Source organism: Narcine bancroftii, chromosome 4 (genome assembly GCF_036971445.1).
Source record: "Narcine bancroftii isolate sNarBan1 chromosome 4, sNarBan1.hap1, whole genome shotgun sequence".
In the NCBI taxonomy this organism is placed as follows: Eukaryota; Metazoa; Chordata; class Chondrichthyes; order Torpediniformes; family Narcinidae; genus Narcine; species Narcine bancroftii.
The window spans coordinates 32,992,969-33,001,217 of NC_091472.1; the positions used below are offsets into that span (position 1 = coordinate 32,992,969).

An 8,249-nucleotide genomic window follows, 5' to 3' on the forward strand; every position below is an offset into this window, starting at 1 on the left:
TTTCTTTAAAACTTGCCAGGGCCCTAAGATCTGTGGGAATGTGTCCCCAGTGGCAAGGATGTCTAATCATTGGGATTTCCAAACAAGATCCACACCCTCTTTAATTTGTCAAAGCCAGTTTTTATTATAATCAAGTTTGTTCCATTGACCTCCAATGTCTCACTGTCTTCAATGCACTTAATTTATATATTTCTGCTTTTGGTAAAATAACTTCCTTGGTTTTAAACTTATTTGATCACCTCAGAGGCCTCCATCTTTATTTACCAGTATGTTCTCTTGGTTCTCTGATAAGTACTATGTGCATATTATTCCTCCTTTCGCCATTCAGTTATCTGTTTATCCTAAACAAATTTGGACTTCTTTTAGGTTTTTAGGGTCGTGAAAATGCAGCATGGAAACAAGCAATTTGACCCATCAGGTTGGCACCATTAATCGCATATTTACACAAATCCTACTCTAATCTCAGTTTTTATCTTCCCACGATTCTCTCAACTCCCCCTCCCCCTACAATCCCACACACCTTGGATTCTATCACTCACCTGCATGCTAGACACAATTTACAGTGGCTATTAACCGACCAATCTGCTCATCTTTGGGATGTGAGAGGAAACTTGCCCAGCCACAGGAAGAAAGTGCAAACTCCACATAGAGAGCACCTGAGGACAGGAATAAACTCGAATCTCTGGTGCTGGGAGGCAGTGGTTCAACTGGTTGCATCACTGTGCTAGCCATTCCTTTCGCCTTTGGTGTTTTTCAAGGCTCAAACTTTAAAAAAAACCTGCCTTGGTAGCACACTTTGGTGCAGTTACTGCCTTGAAATAAATTAACATGAGGTAGATAAGTTTGAAACACCAACCGCTGACACAGTTTGTCCATAAAGTAGAACTCCATTTTGAAGATTTACCATCTGAGGAAGTCCTGGGAAGTGATTGATGGTCCTTTGGGTAAGAAGTCCAAAGTTTCTTTGTGATTATTTTGTTTGTGGTCTCTGAAGAATTTCCACAAATTTAGCAGTGGATGTAGCATTTCTACAGTTTGACTTCCTGTTGCAATTTTTGGAAATAAATGCAACATGTACCAAGATCTATTGAAGGTATGTTCATTTTTTTGAATGGCAGCTATGTTTTGATCTTGCAAAACTGCTGAGTGTCAAGCCTGGCATAGTTGTACTGCTGGTTTCTACTGTGTCCAAACATACCTATAAATGCAGTGATCATGTGCACATTTTGATGGTGAAAATTGACTACTTTGGCATGCAAATTGATCTGTTCCACTCCATATTTATGCCAGCAGATAATTTTATGATCTTCAGAAATCACAAACATAATCAAATAAAATATAATCTTGCAAACCAATTTAACATAGATAATCTATTAAATTTGAACCAACTCAAAAAATAACATTAGTTTGAATAAATATCAGACTTTGAAACTCTCTTCCATAAGGAAAAAGAGAAATTATTTTTAAAAAAATTTGTTTTTCTATTGCAATAAACTATCAATTCCTAGAAAGGAACTCAGTTTCAGATTTATTGTCATAGTATATACATACATGACATCATGTACAATCCTGTGATTCCTTTTTCCTGTGGGCGCTTCAGAACTAGCACTAATTGGTAGTGCAAAAAATAAACTATTCACTATGTAAACAAATAAAAAAAAACTGTAAAGCGGTAACAAATGTAATAAACTGTGCGATACAGAGAGAACAAAGAAAATCAAGTGCACAAGAGTCCTTAAAATGAGTGTCTGATTGAGTTTGTTGTTGAGGATTCTGAGAGTAGGATGGTCACAGCTGTTCCTGAACCTGCTGGTGTGAGTCTTGTGGCACCTACACCTCTTCCCTGATGGCAGCAGCGAGAACAGAGAATTTGCTGCGTGATGTGGGTCTTTGATGATTGCTGCTGCCCTCTGACAGCAGCGTTTCCTGTAGATGTACTCAATGGTGGTTAGGGTTTTGCCTGTCCTGGGCTATGTCCACTACCTTTTGGAGGGCTTTATGCTCAGGAGTATTGGTGTTTGCACCACACCACTGTAGAATTTGCCAAGGTTTCTGGTGTCACACCAAACCTCCACAAACTCCTGAGGAAGTGATGTGCTTTCTTCACAATGCCATTGTTGTGTTGGGTCCAGGAAATCCCCTGAGATAGTGACTCACAAGAACCCTTTCCATTTCTGATTTCCTCCAATGATCACTGGATTGTAAACCTCTGGCTTTCCTTTCCTGAAGTCAGGAATCAGCTCCTCAGTTTTGGTGGCATTGAGTGCAAGGTTGTTGTTGATGCAGCATTCAGCCAAGTTTTCAATCTCATTCCTATCATGGACATCCATGAATGAATATGCAACCCTTGTCACTGACTTCATCAAGACCTCTGCGGATGAGTGTGTGCCCACGTGCAAATACTAGGTGTTCCTCAACCAGAAGCACTGGATGAATCAGAGAATCTGTAACCTGCTGAGAGCGAGAACAAGGGCGTTTAAGGCCGGGGATTGAAATTTTTACAAGAAGTTGAGGTATGACCTGCAGGAAGCCATCCCTGAAATAAAGTGGCAATTGCAGAGGAATTCTAGAGATAGATATATGCCAGCTATGGCAGGGAGTGCAGGCAATTACACCCTACAAAGTGAGGGTGAGCACTATAGATGACTGTGATGCTTCACTACCCAATGAGCTGAACAGAAGAAGAACAAAGCAGTGCCTACTAGAATACCTAAAAAGGCTGAGGACTGTGATATCTGTCTCTGACGGTGACATCAGAACATCATTCAAGAGGGTAAACCCTCACAAGGCGTCGGGTTCTGATGGCATACCTGGGAGGGAACTGAAAATCTGCGCCAACCAACTAGCTGGAGTGTTCACTGACATTTTCATCCTCTCATTATGGCAGTCAAAGGTTCCCACCAGTTTCAAAAGGGCATCAATCAACCCGCTACTCATGAAGAGTAGTGTGGCTGCCTCAACAACTACCGCTCAGTAGCACTAACTACGACTGTGATGAAATGCTTGAGAGGCTGGTCACGGGCAGAATTAACATGTACCTAAGTAAAGATTTGGACCCTTTGCAATTCTCCTATATCATCATAATGACTCTACAACAGATGCAATATCACTGGCTCTCCACTCAGCTCTGGAACACCTCAAACAGCAACTAACACATATGGCTGCTCTTCATTGACTACAACTTGGCCTTTAATACCATTATTCCCTCAGTGGTGGTCAAGAAGCTACAAACTCTAGGCCTTTGTACTTCACTCTGCAACTGGATCCTTGACTTTCTCATTGGAAGACCACAATCAGTACGAATTGGAAGTAACGTCTCCTTCTAACTGATCATCAACGCAGGTGCACTCCAAGGATGCATGCATAGCCCACCGTTCTACTTGTTATACACCGACAACTGTCTGGCCAGGTACAATTCCAGTGCTATCTAAAGTTTACCGATGACACCACAGTTGTTGGCAGAATCACAAGAGGCAATGGGGAACTGTACAGGAGGGAGGTAGACCAGCTCGTTGACTGGTGTAATGACAACAAACGTGAGCTCAACGTCAGCAAAACCAAGGAGATGATTGTGGACTTAAGAAGGAAGTCAGGGCCACACAACCCAGTCCTCAAGGGCTCAGTGGTGGAGAAGGTCAAGAACTTCAAATTCCTGGATGTCCTGGAACCTCCACGTTGATGCAATTACAAAGGAGGCTCGTTAGTGGCTATACTTTGTGAGGTGTCTGAGGAAATTCGATTATGTCACCGAAGACTCATAAATTTCTACAGGTGTACCATGGAGAACATTCTGGCTGGTTGCAGCTCTGCATGGTATGGAGGTGCCAACTCTCAGGGTAAGAATAAACTCCAGAATGTTGTTAACTCGGCCTGCGACATCACAGACTTCACTCCATTGAGGACATCTTCATGAAGTGGTCTTAAAAAAGCAGCCTCTCCCCTCAAAAACCCCCACCATGCAGGTCGTGTCCACTTTACTCTGCTACCATCAGGGAAAAGGTACAGGAGGCTAAAGACGAGCACTCAGTGGCACAAGGACAGCTTCTTCCCCATTGCCATCAGATTCCTGAATAATCAATGAACAAAGACACTGCCTTACTTTTCGTGTACCGTCAGTGTTATTATTTATTTATTTTTTGTAGTGCTGTTGTAAGATGGTTATGTATGTTTGCCCTATGACGCTGCTACAAAACACCAAATTTCATGACTTCATCACAATAAATTCTGATTCTGAACAAGTCAAATTTGGTGTTTTGTGGCAGCGTTGTCTCCGCTCCATCCTCAACATTCATTGCGGCGACTTCATCACCAACATCGAAGTACTCGAGGTGGCAGAGACCGACAGCATCGAATCCACGCTGCTGAAGATCAAACTGCGCTGGGTAGGTCACGTCTCCAGAATGGAGGACCATCGCCTTCCCAAGATCATGTTATATGGTGAGCTCTCCACTGGCCACCGAGACAGAGGTGCACCAAAGAAGAGGTACAGGGACTCCCTAAAGAAATCTCTTGGTGCCTGCCACATTGACCACCGCCAATGGGCTGATATCGCCTCAAACCGTGCATCTTGGCGCCTCACAGTTCGGCAGGCAGCAACCTCCTTTGAAGAAGACCGCGGAGCCCACCTCACTGACAAAAGACAAAGGAGGAAAAACCCAACACCCAACCCCAACCAACCAATTTTCCCCTGCAACCGCTGCAACCGTGTCTGCCTGTCCCGCATCGGACTTATCAGCCACGAATGAGCCTGCAGCTGACGTGGACATTACCCCTCCATAAATCTTCGTCCGCGAAGCCAAGCCAAAGAAAAAGAATAGTGCAAACATTCATAAAAACTACTTTACAGCACTAAATTTAAAAAATAGTGATGTTGCAGACCGACCTCTGGCGATGTTCTTGTGCTGAGAGTTGACACTTCCATATCAGGCAGTGATGCAACCAGCCAGAATGCTCTCCACGGTTCACCTGTAGAAGTTTTCGAGAGTCTTCAATGACATATGGAATCTCCTCAAAAACCTCGAGTATAGCTGCTGGTGAGCCTTCTTTGTGATTGCATCAAAATGGATGCTCCAGGACAGATCCTCGGAGATGTTTTCACCCAGGAATAGAAGTTATTGATCCTCTCCACCGCTCTGAGTCCTTGCTGAGGACTGAGTCATGTCCCCTGTCTTCCTTTTGAAGTCCACAATCATCTCCTTGGCTTTGATAACGTTGAGTACAAGGTCATTGGCGTGACACCACTCAACAAGCTGATCTATCTTCCTCCTGTACATTTCCTCATTGTCGTTTGTCATTCTGCGGACAACAGTGGTATAATCAGCAAATTTGTAGATAGCATTGGAATTGTGCCTGGCCACACAGCCATGGGTGTAGAATGAGTAGAGCAGTGGGCTAAGCACGCATACTTGAGGTGCACCTGTGTTGATAACCAGTGATGATGATGTTGTTTCTAATTCATACTAACTGAAGTCAAGGATCCAGTTACAGAAGGGGGGTTCAGAAGGCCAGAGTTTGTAGCTTCTTGACCAGCACTGAGAGAATAATGGTATTGAAGGCTGAGCTGTAGTCGATGAAGAGCAACTGTACGCATGTGTTGCTGTTTTCGAGGTCATCCAGAGCTGAGGGGAAAGCCAGCGGGAGAACCAGTGATATTGCATCTGCTGTGAAGCGATTATGATAGGCGAATTGCATTGGGTCCAGATCTTTGCTTATGTACGTGTTAATTATGGCCATGACCAGTTTCTCAGAGCATTTAATCACAGTCAGTGCTATTGGGCAATAGTTGTTGAGGCAGTTCTTGGACACTGGGATGATTGATGCCCTTTCTGACTGTAGTAATGAAAGATTGGATAAAAATAAGGATTTTGAATGCATAATATTGACAGCCAGCTTTAAATTGCATTTTCCACGTGAAGGAGTTGGGCTTTGACAAATTCGACAAGATTTTTTTTCACGTATGGCTGGCTGGTAGAGACGGAAATAATGAGTTTACTTAGATATTGACAAGTCATTTGAAAGTTGTTCTTCAAAAGGTTGTTGAACAACATGGATCTGTCAGGGCTGCTTGGTAATGTATTAATATGGATGGAGAGTTGAATGATGGTCAGAAAGTTGTATGCAAGCTGTCCACAGGTTACCAACACCCAATTTATGGACATCTCCACATATTATTAGATTAAAAAGTCCAAAATATGTACATGGGCTAGTTCTCTCCCACAGCATAACTAGATTCTTCCCTGTTTTTGTAATTGTTCTTTATCGGTCTTGTGTGCTTTTGATGCCATTTGTTACAAAAAATATGGCTGCTATGGTGATTGGTTTTATTTCTTTATTTTCCAACCAGTGGAATTCTTCAGAAACAAAACCCATTCATGACCCAGGAGCGGCCTGTAGTAAGAGGGTCAATTTCTGGCTGCAGGCTTTTACTGGAAAGTGGCACAAGGATCATTGCTGAGTCCGTGACTGTTTGTGATGTTAATCGACACTGTGAGCAGGAAAGGGCTTTGGCAAATACTAGAGCGCCTCGGATGCCCCCCAAAGTTCCTCAACATGGTTATCCAACTGCACGAAAACCAACAAGGTCGGGTCAGATACAGCAATGAGCTCTCTGAACCCTTCTCCATTAACAATGGCGTGAAGCAAGGCTGCGTTCTCGCACCAACCCTCTTTTCAATCTTCTTCAGCATGATGCTGAAACAAGCCATGAAAGACCTCAACAATGAAGACGCTGTTTACATCCGGTACTGCACGGATGGCAGTCTCTTCAATCTGAGGCGCCTGCAAGCTCACACCAAGACACAAGAGCAACTTGTCCGTAAACTACTCTTTGCAGACGATGCCGCTTTAGTTGCCCATTCAGAGCCAGCTCTTCAGTGCATGACGTTCTGTTTTGCGGAAACTGCCAAAATGTTTGGCCTGGAAGTCAGCCTGAAGAAAACTGAGGTCCTCCATCAGCCAGCTCCCCACCATAACTACCAGGCCCCCCACATCTCCATCGGGCACACAAAACTCAAAACGGTCAACCAGTTTACCTATCTCGGCTGCACCATTTCATCGGATGCAAGGATCGACAACGAGATAGACAACAGACTCGCCAAGGCAAATAACGCCTTTGGAAGACTACACAAAAGAGTCTGGAAAAACAACCAAATGAAAAACCTCACAAAGATTAGCGTATACAGAACCGTTGTCATACCCACAATTCTGTTCGGCTCCGAATCATGGGTCCTCTACCGGCATCACCTACAGCTTCTTGAACGTTTCCACCAGCGTTGTCTCCGCTCCATCCTCAACATTCATTGGAGCGACTTCATCCCTAACATTGAAGTACTCAAGATGGCAGAGGCCGACAGCATCGAATCCACACTGCTGAAGATCAAACTGCGCTGAGTAGGTCACGTCTCCAGAATGGAGGACCATCGCCTTCCCAAGATCATGTTATATGGCGAGCTCTCCGCTTGCCACCGTGACAGAGGTGCACCAAAGAAGAGGTACAAGGACTGCCTAAAGAAATCTCTTGGTGCCTGCCACATTGACCACCGCCAGTGGGCTGATATCGCCTCAAACCATGCATCTTGGCGCCTCACAGTTCGGCGGGCAGCAACCTACTTTGAAGAAGACCGCAGAGTTCACCTCACTGACAAAAGACAAAGAAGGAAAAACCCAACACCCAACCCCAACCAACCAATTTTCCCCTGCAACCGCTGAAACCGTGTCTGCCTGTTCCACATCGGACTTGTCAGCCACAAACGAGCCTGCAGCTGATGTGGACATTACCCCTCCATAAATTTTTGTCCGCGAAGCCAAGCCAAAGAAGAAATAGGTCTGAGCAAAACGTATCCATGTTTGTTGTGGATCAAGCTGATGGGAAAGGCAACAAATGATGAGGGAGTGCCTGCAAAAGGATATGAACAGGTTTAAATAAAAATGGTAAATGAGCACAGGGGAAAAGGGAGATTTATCTTGATGACTAGGATAGAAAACATTTTTTTACAAGATTCAAGTGATAATACAAACTCTGATTTGGACATTCTAGTACAGTATATTTAAAAATAATGCAGGTATTGTAAACAGAAAGAAGTGATCTGTTGGTCTTATTTGCAAGATAAATTGAAAAGCAACAACTGCAACTGCTGAGAATCAAAATTAAAGCAAAGTACTGGAGATGCAGACCAATTCAAACTACATCTGTAGAGATGAAAACTGTTAGAAGCATTGAGTTGGCCAGGCAGTATCAATGGAGAGAAACG

General features: G+C 43.8%; 1 protein-coding gene across 2 annotated transcripts in view; it reads left to right on the top strand.

Annotated features, from left to right (window-relative positions):
* LOC138760430 (apoptosis-stimulating of p53 protein 2-like) overlaps positions 1-8,249 on the top strand; it is a 132,070-nt gene that overhangs the window by 52,424 nt on the left and 71,397 nt on the right. The gene's annotated exons all lie outside the window — the stretch shown is intronic.